At 33.5% G+C, this 13,196-nt stretch overlaps 1 non-coding gene across 1 annotated transcript; it reads right to left on the bottom strand.

Annotated features, from left to right (window-relative positions):
- Nucleotides 1-12,824: 12,824 nt before the first annotated feature.
- On the bottom strand, nucleotides 12,825-12,931 carry LOC128294716 (small nucleolar RNA R71). The gene has a single exon (XR_008285023.1). It is a non-coding gene; the product is annotated as a small nucleolar RNA R71 (small nucleolar RNA).
- Between the last annotated feature and the right edge of the window lie 265 nt (nucleotides 12,932-13,196).

Below are 13,196 nucleotides of genomic sequence, written 5' to 3'. Positions count from 1 at the left end.
ATTACTTGATTGGTGAAATTGTTGGAAAAGAGAGAAAAATCTCGGTTGAACCTTTGGAAAGATTGGATGATACAGATGGTATGTAGCTAGGTCACATGTATAGTGCTGAGTGCACATCATGTGTACAAGAGAGCTACAAGACATTATGATGTAGCTAGGTCGCATGGGTGATACTATGTGTACACCATGCAAACAAGAGAGCTACGGGATATATGTAGCTAGGTCGCATACGTGGTTCCAAGTGAAGGACACCATGTAGACAAGAGAGCTACGAAATAAACTGGCTAGGTCACATGGGTGGTACTATGTGTTCACCATGTGTACAAGAGAGCCGAACTATATGATGGGTGGAGCTATGTGCTGAAACCACCAAGTATCGAGGATTGATCCTAAGTGTTCAACGGGAGACTCTCTATGTATTGCTTTGTGAGTTTTGTGATGAATATGTGCAGGAACTTGGTTATGTGAATGATGTGTTCATTAAGTGACCAGGATGTGGTAAGGTTATAAACAAGTAAGTTATACATGAGGATGATTTTATGGTGACCTTGTGATCATGAGCCTATACTTGTGATGTATGAAATGTGGTGAAAATGATTTGTGATATGTATGTTAAAATGAGGTTAATACAAAGAAAGTGTAAAAGAGTGAATTAGCAATAAACCTGTTTTGGACAGTAGCAGTGACGTGATTTTGAAAAATCACCAAAAATAGTATAAATTGAATCAGAGACTGAATGAGATATAAAATTAAATCTTAATGAGTCTATTTTCATATAAAAGAAACGTAGAAAGCAAAGGAGTTCTATATTTTGAGATATTTATGTTTTAGTGAGACTGATTCAGAATGATTACGTGATCCCCTGTTCTGACTTTGGAAAATCACAAAATTTGGAGAAAAATATTTAGAGGATCAAAATTATATTTTTAAAATCCATAATAAGTCTATTTTCAAGATAGATCAACAAGAACATTATCTGAGTTCTGTACTGTGAGATAATTATTTTTTAGTGAAGAGAGGTCAGAACTGTCAGAAAGTGAAACAGGGAAAATTTTAATGAATAAACTGTACTAATTGGTTAAACCAAAAATTATGAAAATTTTATGGTGGAACGATATGTGAGTCTAATTTCAGAGGAAATTTACGGATCTTAATTTGAAGCTCTGTAGCTCGAATTATAAATAATTAAGTGACTATGACTTGTGTGGACAGTTTGATGTGAACTTTTATTAGTAAATTGCGAAATCGTACTTACAAGAATGCTATATACATTAAGGATGTGGAATGGAGAGGAGGAGGAGGAAAATAAATATATGTGGAATACATGGAAACTATGGTATATGAAATATTGATATAATGAAATAAATGATATGTGTTTATAAGAAAACAAAAGAGAATGTTATGTATCATGACATGTATATATATATATATATATATATATATATATATATATATATGACTAGTCTCAATGTAATGCTTGTTGGGTATGGAATTGAATTGAAATGTTTCAGGTAAATATGTTATTCTGCGCATCTGAATTGTGGTATTTTATAAAGATATGATCTAGCTTTAAATATGAATGCTTGATGATTAAGCTGAAAATATTTGGTAAGATGATAATCTTGGTATAAATGTATAAGTGGTACTATAATAAACAAGGTAAAATGAGTATGAGAGACACATGTATGATGACATACAAATGCTATGTTTGTGGTTTAATTGAGGACGTATAATCATTAAATGAATACCTTGTTATATGCTTTTGATTTTGTATAAGTGTGTAAGAGATCAAGGTTGACCAAAGCTTGAAAAATAGCCTAGGTATATTCCACACAGGCAGAGACACGACCATGTGTCTCAACCGTGTATGGAACACGACTTTCGGACACGGGCGTGTGGAGCCTTAAAGCATGAAATTTCTAAGATTTTCGTAAGTTCTCGGTTTAGTCCCAAACCCTTTCTAAAGTATGTTTTGGGCTCCGTAGACTCAAATAAGGGACTATGTGTAAGAGAATGAACGCTTTGAAATATGAATAAATTTTTATGGCTTGTATTTTAGTTTAATGTTTGTATGTTTGTCTGGTAACGCCTCGTACCTTAGCCCGGCCTCGGATACGGGTAAGGGGTGTTACATTTTGATTGATGTTTCATCTTAATTTATAGTGATGGAGATTTGATTTTCAAGCAAGCCTATGATAATAACTTTTTATATTGAATATTGAGTGCTTAACTTGTCATCCTTAAACATCTCGAGTGAGTTGAGTGAATCCTTAGTGAGGATGTTAAACTTTGTGATATTTTGAAGCAAAGGTAATCACTTAGATGAGGGGAGACACCTATGTTTTCGTGATAAAATGCTCAACTTGGAATGTTTGAAACTTTGATGTACTTTCAGTTGAATTCTCAATGTATGATTACTTATGGTTTATTTTGAGATATTATTGATAGGAATTATAAGTTAAGGAAAATGAATTCTTAATTGTGAGTTGAGGATTTTGCTTGAGGACAAGCAAACGCTTAAGTATGGGGGTATTTGATAAACCGCAATTTATACATATTTTTATCCCATGCTTAGCACATTTATGGATGGTTTCTCCTTAGATTTGGTGAATTCGATGCTCCTAATCATTTAATTTCATTTTTTATACTTAGGTGAGCATAGGAGAGTAAAAAGAGCAAGAAACGGGCTGAAAATGGAGAAAATGGACCAACATGTGAAATCAACACGGCCTGGACTTCCGTACACGGGCAAACCACACGACCGTGTAGTTCTAGCAGGCTCTAACACAGCTTGGACTTCCTTACACGGGTAGACCACATGCCCATGTCCTTTTAATAGAATCGAGCACGACTTACACGGGTAGACCATACGCCCGTGTCTATTTAACAGCCTTGAACACAGATTGAAGAAATCGAACACGGGCGTGTCACACGGGCATGTCCTTGTCGAGCCCAAGTTTAGTCCTATTCGGAAAAGGCTACTCTTGAGGGCTTTTAGGCATTCTAAAGCCTATTTAAACACACTAGAGGAGGATTAGAGGGGACACACAGGGTAGGAGGCAAGGAATTACTCGAAGAAAGCTGATTGATCCATCTCAGAAGCCAGATTCATCTTCAAGACTAAAGATCTCCCTTCAATTTCCTTCAAGAGTTTTGGGTTTTCTTTATGTTTTTTTATCTTTATTCTTTTGAGATGTTTCCTTTCATAAATATGAACTAAATCCCCTAAATACCTAAGGAGAATGAAACCTAAGACGGATCTTGTTATTATGTTCTGAATTGTATGATAAATATTTGACTTGTTCTTAATTCTTGCTTTAATATTCCAGGATATTGATTCAAGTATTGATGTGCTTTTTCAGAGGAGCAAAAGTCCCTGTCTAAGAGTAGATCTAGCATAATTGAGCAGAGTTGATTGCACTCCTAGAGATAGGGTGACAAGATTTTGCCAAATTAGGGTGAAACCTAATAAGGGAATCCATATATCGAGTTAATGCAACACTAGTGAGTTAATTAGAAAGAGATTTCAATTAATCAACCTAGGGGTAGACGTTGTTAGTCTCGAGAGAGATAATAATATAAATTAGGGATTTCTACGGATCAAGTCAAATGAATAAATCGTCTGATTCAGAGTCAAATAACAAGTGAAGTCTAGGTGCATTTTTTCTTGGGTATTGTCTTAATCAATCAGTTTTCTCAAAAGTTTTTTTTTTTTTAATTTTCTTTCTGTGCGTTCTTAGTTTAGTTAATTAGTTTAGATAAACAAAACCCTTAATTTTTAGGCTAGATAATAAAAAAAAAGTTAATACTAGTACTTTTAGTTCCCTTAGGTTCGACAATCCGGTCTTACTAAAGCTATACTATTGTTCGACAGGTGCGCTTGCCTTCGTCGTGATAGTTAGTCGGTTTTCAAGGAGCGATCCATTATAAAAATTATAAAACTTATTGCACGTATTACATCACACGATCAATCTAAATAAATTCAAATTTCACTAATTTAATCACACACTTAATCAATTCACAAATACATAATTAGGCCTTTTTATACTTTGGCCCTTATATTTTCACACTTTAACATTTTAGTCCTTATTTCACAAAACACAAAATATACATAATTTCCTTATACACATGCTTGGCCAAATATTACCTTATTTCATATAAGCCATATCTTTCATTTATTTCACATTTTGACCCCTCAATTTAAAAATTTCACAATTTAATCCTTAATACACATTTTTATCAAAAATCATTTAATTAAACATAATAATCTATCAATAAAGATTTATTTTTCATCATCAAACCAAAAAATCTCAAGCTACCAACAATGGAATATCACAAAATCCACAACCAATTCAAAATTTCAAGCATGGGCTAGCTAGTATTCGAAGCAACGATCTTAAAAACGTAAAAATTATAAAAAACAGAGCAAATTACATACCTCAATCAAGCAAAATGAGTACCAAATACAAAAAAGCTCAAGAACTCTTTTTCTTTCTCAAGTTTCGACCAAAAGATGAACAGCATGCATGGTTTTTATGTTTTATTTTATTTAATTACATTATAACACATAAATTACTATTTTAACCTTTATAAAATAATATGAAAACTTTATAATTCATGTCCATAACAGCCCATGCTAATAGTCCATGGTCAAATATCAACATAAGGGCCCCACATATAAAAGCCATAGCAATGTAGCACTTTAACAAATAGCAAGTCACTTTGCATTTTACGCGATTAAGTCCTTTTATCAAATTGAACATACAAACAATAAAATTTCCACACAAAACATTCACACATATTAATTCACATACTGTAAACACCAAAAATAATATTAAAATAATTTTACGACTTCAAATTTGTGGTTTCGAAACTACTTTTCTGATTTAACTAAAACCGGGCTGTTGCAAGAAACATGAATCGGTTTCTTCCACAAGCCTATAATAGAAAGCAAAATGTCAGATCATGGCACCTTACTAGCAAAAATAGCAATGAACAAAAAAAAAATCACCTTTAGAATATATACACATATATGTACACACACAAAAATAAAAAATGGGTGGAGGATAAAAATAAGATTTTAGTTAATTTAGAAACAAACTACAATGAAATAGTTCTAAATAGAAGTCAGCAAATTTAAGTTCTAGTAGTAATAAGATATTCATGCCAATGAGTTTATAACAAAAGATCTACAAAAACACTATAATTCTGTCAATATCCACAAAATTCTTATACGTGACACTATAATTAGCCTCAAAGCAAATCTTATACCACCATAAAGAAAGATACAAGGAAAGGCTCTATCTACTTGGTTCTAGATCCAAATGGTAAGAATAGAATAAATGAATCACTATTAATCATTGATCAAATTTCTTAACTGATGCAATAGGATAGTAATGGATCACATGGAGGTATTCTTATCACATCAGGAATGAGGCGCATCTTAATAGAGTTTGAATTATCAAAATTAAGTTATATTCTTATCACATCGAGAATGAGGCGCATCTTAATAGAGTTTGAATTACCAAATATTAAGTTATAAATCAAGTTGCTAAATCAAGATTAGATAGATTTATCCATTTGACAATGCTAGGAGATACATGTATCAAAAATCAAATCAGGGCCAATCCAGAAAAAACTAATAACTTTCATAATAACATAAGCAAATCCATACACCATGCTCAACACTTGTAACCAAGTTTTTCTTGCCCATGTTTAGGTGGTTTAAAAGGTTACAATTTTGAACATGTTTTCTAGTATAGAATTTTAAGAAGCAATAAAAAGATATAGGACCAGAAAGCCTCGACGACAAAATACTAGTAAACGTAACTAATACAAATTACAATGAAGCCCATCATACCGAGGCAGAGCAAGTTCATCTTTATCCTCCCATGATTCTTTAATATTAAAGTCATTAATATCTTTATCATCCCATTTGCTTTTAAGTTGTTCCTTTGTAGGGAGAGGTGGAATCTCATCCTCTGCAACAATAGCATACAATTGCTTGAGCAAAAAAAAAAGGAGGGTTTCAAGAAAAGGAAACCAAGAATAAATAGAATGACATAATGCAATAGTTTCTCCAACTAAGATTGGAAACAAACCATAATCTTTAGCACTTATTAACAACTTAGAAACATAAGAAATACATAATAGAAATGAATCTGCTTTAAAGTCTCTTTACAGTTTAAAACTCCTATACAAAACTACGAGGTGACCATCAAATAATGTTTCAAGAAAAGAACTAGTGAATCCTAGCAATTGAAGCCAAGACTAGATTACTAGGATGTTGCGACAATTACTGATTTCCACTACATGCAGTTTTTCTTTTGAATAAAAAAAAAACCTCTAAATTTCTCTTTTTGGTCTGGTAACACCATATTCGATTTCCCAAGAAACTCAAAGCAAACACCTTTGAAACATCTCAACTCAACCTCATAAAATCCAAAACCAAAAACAAGTAAACGCCCTAAATTTCAATAAACCCAATAAACATTTAGCTCTAAAAAAAAGAAATTTCCCACATTTAAGTTCATACATAATAAAACATACAAAAAAAAATAGAATCACTTATTAGTCAAAGCCTTAGGAATTAACAACAAATTTGGGCTAAAATTAAAACTTATCCTAGTCTTCCATCTTTACTTAATAACAAATTGTCTTGTTATCTTTCTAGCATTTATGAAATCAAAGCAATGAAATCAAATAGGGGAAATCAGGAATGCAGTTAAAAAGGAAAAAAAAAAGGAAAAAAAGGGTTGCAACTCTGTAACTAAAGGGCTTTATTGGCTTAAAAGGAATGATGGTTTCAATAAATTGACCTAGGTCTCCTCTGTAATCAAAGGAAAAAAAAGGAAATGTAGAGATAGGGAGAAAAGAAAGTTACAGTTTCTTCATTCTTTCGGCAGAGGTGAAGGCAAGAATTGAAATTAGGGAAAAAAAATCTTATTCCACGCATTGAATAACGATTCAGTGATGAGAGAAGGGAATGGCTATTCAGCCAATTCCTGTAATAGACCCTGAATCAATTGAGGCCCGTAATACCATTATAGTCAACCAAACTAATGGTTCATGGTGGGCTCGCCGAATTGGGCTAGAATCTATTGATAAACCCGCAACTAAACATGTAACAACCCATTTTTAGTGGAATCGGAGCAGTGGTTTCAGAACTACAAATTTGAGTCAGAAAGAAAATTTATTTTAATATTATTGCATGGTTTACATCATGATAGGAAAGATGTCTAAAAATTTCGATAGGAAAATTTTATCGATTTCATGTTTAATTATAGAAAGGACCAAATTGCATAAAATGCAAAAGTTGAGTTCTAGTAGCTATAAGTATCAAATAGTAATGGAATTCAAAACTTGAGGTTCTTATATGGTAATTAGACCATTAAATGGAGTTAGAAGATATTTATTGTGAATCATTCATGGAAAATTAGAAAAAAAAGGGACTAAATTGGAATTTGAAAAAAATAAAGATGATAATAACTTAATATCATCTTATTTCATCATCTTCCCAAAATATTTTTTATGGAAACCCTAGCTAAGAGAGAGAGATTCAATTAAGCCTATTCAGGTAAGTAATAATGTCTCGATTTTAGTATTTTTTTGTATTTTCGATATCGTAGTAACTTAATTTATCTACTTTGGGGATCAATTTGTAAAGATATCAAAGTGTTGAAATTTTTTCATGGATGAGTATGCTGAAATTTTGAAGTTTATGGTAGAAAATGAAAGGTTGTTGATAGGTAAACAACTTTTGTAAAGGAAATTTTGATGAAATTGTGATTTAGGGACTAAATTGTAAATATGTAAAATTCATGGAAAATTTCTAACTTTTGTGAAATACATGAGCTGTAAATGTTATATGAAAAATTCAAATAGCCTTGGAATAAGGATTGAATTGCATGAATTTCATTTTCTAAGCCTAGGGATGAAATTGAAATTAATCAAAAGTATAGGGACAAAATGGTAATTTTTTCTAGGATTTGAATTGAATTGAATTGAGTATGAGATGAATTAAATTGATGATTAAATTCATTTATATAGATTCGGGAAGACCTAGTACTGAGTTGGATCAAGGAAAACAAAAAGTGTCGGATTAGTAGATTCTCGAAACGAAAAAGTATCAAGGTAAGTTTGTGTAACTAAATTGTGTATATTTTCATGTTTGAGTGAAATTTTGTTTATGTGAATGTTGAATTATGAATTTGGTAGATTTAGTGAATAAATTCATAAACCCTATAATGCCCGGTAAATATTAAATCCTGTTTAATTACATGAAATTCGATTGGATACAGGGCTCCTGTATTGGTTATGGTCTAGCATATGTTGTAGACACACCATAGCTCGATAGAGCATCTTGATATTAGCTCCCATGAGCTTCCCGTTTAATGGTTCTTACGAGCTTCCCGTTATAGGTCTTTGGAGCATCCCGATAGGTTGTGATCTTACATGTGTTGTGGACACACCTTCGCTCTGAGCTTCCCAATTACGACTCTTCATGAGCTTCCCATTAATTGGCTCTTGGTGAGCTTCCTGATATGGCTTGCTTAAACTTCCCGATATATGGCTATCTAGAGCTCCTTAATTAATGGCTCTTCGGAGCTACCTGTTATAGGCTCGCACGAGCTTCCTGAATATTTCTCTTATGAGTTTCCTGTTTTAGCCTGGATAAGCTTCCCGTTTATGTACTTTATGAGCACTCCTAAATATGAGTTGACGGATTTACCATATTGTACACCTTGAGTGTGTTGCCCATGAATCCATCGAGTTTTCAAATGATTCAACGGGAAACGGCTCAGAAAGGGATAATATGAATTCAAAATAAATTATAATGAGATTTCTTGACATGTAAAATATGATATGTATATGTTCCTCGGAAACTTGAAATGAAAAATACATGTATATGGAAATGGGACATTGATGAGCTCATCCATATTTCTTGGTACTTATATGAACTACATAACTAACAAGTTTGATGAGGCTTTATGTGTGACTAGGTTATTGATTTCATTTATTTGGATGTACTATGAATGTTTGTTTTAAATGAAAATAATTGGTAAGTTAATTTCCTATTATACGAACTTACTAAGCATTTGAAACGCTTACTTGGTTTTCTTTTCTTTGTTTTATAGTGCTTGGAAGCTTGTAAAGGTTGGAATCAGTCGGGGCACCATCACACTATCCTTTAGCTCATTTTGCTATAAATTGCAAACTTATTTTGCTATAATGGCATGTATAGGCTAACTTGGCCAATGTTGGCATGTAAATGGTTGTTTGTAATCTAGCCATTGGAATGGCTAGTGATGGTATGTTTAGTGAATATGTATATGAGGTTAGAATATGATTAATATATGTGTGCTTAGTATGGTTAGATTGAATTATGGTAAACATATATGTCTTACAAAAGGTAATTTTTAATACATATAATGATATATCATGTATAATGTTAATGTTGGCTTGGTTTTAATGTCTTGAGTTGATTGGCATATGTATGCAAGCATTGATGTAGGTTGAAGACAATTTGGGTGAGAAAAGTGGCCATGAAAATGACTTATTTTCGTCTACATGGGTAGACACATGGGCGTGTGTCTCATTCGTGTGTGACACACAGCCATGCGCATGGGTGTGTGGTTTGGCTGTGTGTCCCCTGTATCTTTAAAATTTAGAAACAGAATGTTCAAAATTTGCCACACGGGCGTGTGTCTCAGCCATGTGAGACACATGACCCATTACACGGGCATGTTTCTTAGCCGTGTAACCACTGCATCTAATTTTTGAAAATTAAATTGTCCATACAGCCCAGCACACGGGCGTGTGGTTGGTCGTGTGATCCAAGTCAGAGAGTTACACGGGTAAAGGCACATGCTGGGACACAGCTGTGTGCCTCACATCGAATGCCCACACGGCTTGGTATACGAGCGTGCCATTGGCTGTGTGAGCCACCGCCTGGCCATACGGGTGTGTGTCCCCTACACTTAAGAAAAATTTTGAAATTTTGTGAATTTTTGTCTAAGATTCTAATTAGTCCCTATTTGTTTCTAATCTATAAATTGGACCTTGAGGGTTCAATTAAAGGACAATGCGATTGAATATAATTAATTTTGGACATGAATAATAAATGACATGAATTAACTGTATTTGTTTGGTAAACTCTGGTAATGCTCTATAACTCTATTCTGGCGACGGATATGGGTTAAAGGTGTTACAAAACATGCTATTAGTCTTTCACCACCAAAATAAGAAAAACAAAATCTTGAGAAGCCATTGTTAAGCCTCCAAGGTTCGACCAAGTTAGGACCTTTGCATGTAAGTCAATTTTATACCCATTTTTCAAGAATTTTATATTTTTGGAATCGTTGTAGTTTAATCTAGCTAGCTCAGGGACTATTTTGAAATACTGTTAAAGTTTTGAAAAGTTACCATTGATGTTCTTGAAGCTTTTTAGATGTTAATGGTTGATTTTAAAGCTTGGTGTTGAAATAAGACTATTTTGTAAAGTGGATTTGGATAGTTTTAAGTTTGAGGACTAAATCAAAAGTATGTTAATTTTGGCATGAATTTCTTGTAAAATTTTAGTACTTGAGGGTTTTATAAGTGATGATTGTTTTATGAATCACTAAACTAGACTACGATAACGACTAAGGCAAGCAGACCTATCAAATGGTAGTATAGCTGTGGTGAGTCTAGAATATCGTATCCACAAGGACTAAAAGTACTAGTATTAAGTATCTTTCTATTATTTAGCCTAAAATATAAGAGTTTTGTTTTAATCTAAAATTAACTAACTAATTTACTACTAATATATACATGTTTTTACCCTATGCTTGGCATATTTTTGGAAGGATTATCATAAGATTTAATGAATTTGATGCTCCTAATCCTTTAATTTCATGTTTCATACTCAGGAGAGCTTAAGATAGCAAAAAGAGCAAGAAACGGGCCAAAAACGGACAAATTGGGTCTAATTCAGTGTTTCACACGGCCTAGGCACCTCCACACGGGTAATCCACACGCCCGTGTGTGACACACAAGTAGGCCAAAAGCCCGTGTGGCATGGTCGTGTTGACATTAAACCAAGTCAGAATTGCACACGGCCTGTGGACCTTCACACGGGCATGGCACACGGTCATGTCCTTGTTGAGCCAAAGTCTAATTCTATTTGAAAAAAGGCTAACTTTGGGCTATTTTGGGCATTCCAAAGTCTATATAAACACCCTAGAAGAGGATCAAGGGGAACGCAGGGTAGAAAGCAAAAAATACTCAAGGACATCCATCAGAATCGGCTTGGAAGCAGGATCTACTTCAATACTGAAGATCTCTATTTAATTTGCTTAGAAGTTCTTTGGGTTCTTTATGTTTTGTTGTTTTCCCAATCTTGAGATGTTTTCCATTATTATGAACAAAACTCCCTAAATACCTAAGGGAGATGAAACTTAGGACAGATCTTATTACTATTTGAATTATATGATAAATACTTGTTCTTATTCTTAATTGTGAGTTCTAATTCTTGCTTTAATATTCCAGAATATTAATTCAGGTTTTGATGTGCTTATTTAGTAGAGCAAAAGTCCCTGTTTAAGAGTAGATCCTTCATGATTAAGCAGAGTTGCATGCAATCCTAGAGATAAGACGACATAAATTTGCCGAATTAGAGTCAAATCTAATAAGGGAATCCATAGGTTAAGTTAATGCGACAATAGGGGTTTTAATTAGAAAGAGATTTCAGTTAATCAACCTAGAGTCAGTTGTTTTTAGTCTCGAAAAGATAATAACATAAATCAGGGATTTCTACAGATTAAGTCAAGTGAATAAACCGTCTAATTCAGAAGTAAATAGTGAAGTCTAGGTGGAGTCTTCCTTGGGTATTGTCTTCTCCATCGGTTTTCCAAAAAGTATTTTCCAACTTTTGCTTCTGTCGCGTTCTTAGTTAATTAGATAATTAGTTTTAGTTAAAAACATTCCTTTAATTTTTAGGCTAGATAATAAAAAGATAGTAATTACTAGTATTTTTAGCCTTTGTGGATATGATATTTTTGGTCTCACTATAACTATACTACTGAGTTAGTTTAGCGACCATCAAGTTTTTGGCGTCGTTGCCGGGGAACTAAGATATTAGGAACGCTTGATTTTTTTTCTTTAGCCATTTTTACTTTTATTGCAATTTACTTTTTTTTTTAGTTTAATTTTTCTTTTCTAAATTTTTCTTTTTAATTGCTTCTGGCAGGTGTCTCTAGTTTATGACTAGGAGGAACCCGTCAGGACCTTTGCTTTTTGAAAGTGAGATCGAGAGCACAACTTGCAGAAACCGAAGAGAAATAAAGCGAAGTCGACAATACATAGAGGAAGAGTGAGAGGACGATATCCATACTACAACCGAGGAGATGACTGATAATTAGAATAATCCGCTACCTCCTATGGTTGCTGCAAATCCAGTAAATCAGGACCCTGCTCCTTGTACTATGTATGATTATGCTAAACCTACTTTAATAGGAACTGAATCAAGTATTGTTAGACCTACAATTGCTGCAAATAATTTTGAACTGAAATCTAACACTATACAAATGATTCAATAGTTTGTTCAGCTTGATGGTTTGCAGGATGAAGACCCAAATACTCATTTGGCCAACTTCTTAGAGTTCTGTGATACTTTCAAAATAAATGGCATTTCTGATGATGCCATTTGCCTTCGGTTATTTCCCTTTTCATTAAGGAATAAGGCCAAACAGTGGTTGAATTTGTTACGACGATGATCAATCACTACTTGGGAGCAAATGACCGAAAAATTTGTACTCAAATATTTTCCGGCGGCTACAATGGCTAAATTGAGGAATGATATCTCTTCTTTTGTGCAGAAAGATTTAGAAACACTATATGATGCATGGGAGAGATACAAGGATTTATTGAGAAGGTGCCCTCACCATGGCTTACCTTTATGGTTACAGGTTCAAACTTTCCACAATGGTTTGAACCCCTCAACAAGACAAATGGTCGATGCAGTGGCTGGTGGAACCTTAAATAATAAAACACCTGAGGGAACTTATGATTTCATTGAAAAGATGTCACTAAATAATTATCAGTGGCAAGTCATGAGGACCAAGCCTAATAAAGCAGCAGGTGTTTTCAACCTCAACGCGGTCACCATGTTATCAAACCAGGTAGAGCTCTTAAATAAAAAGATTGGTGGCTTATGT

The sequence above is a fragment of the Gossypium arboreum genome, chromosome 6 (genome assembly GCF_025698485.1).
Source record: "Gossypium arboreum isolate Shixiya-1 chromosome 6, ASM2569848v2, whole genome shotgun sequence".
In the NCBI taxonomy this organism is placed as follows: Eukaryota; Viridiplantae; Streptophyta; class Magnoliopsida; order Malvales; family Malvaceae; genus Gossypium; species Gossypium arboreum.
This window is presented reverse-complemented; position numbering and strand designations above follow the sequence as displayed.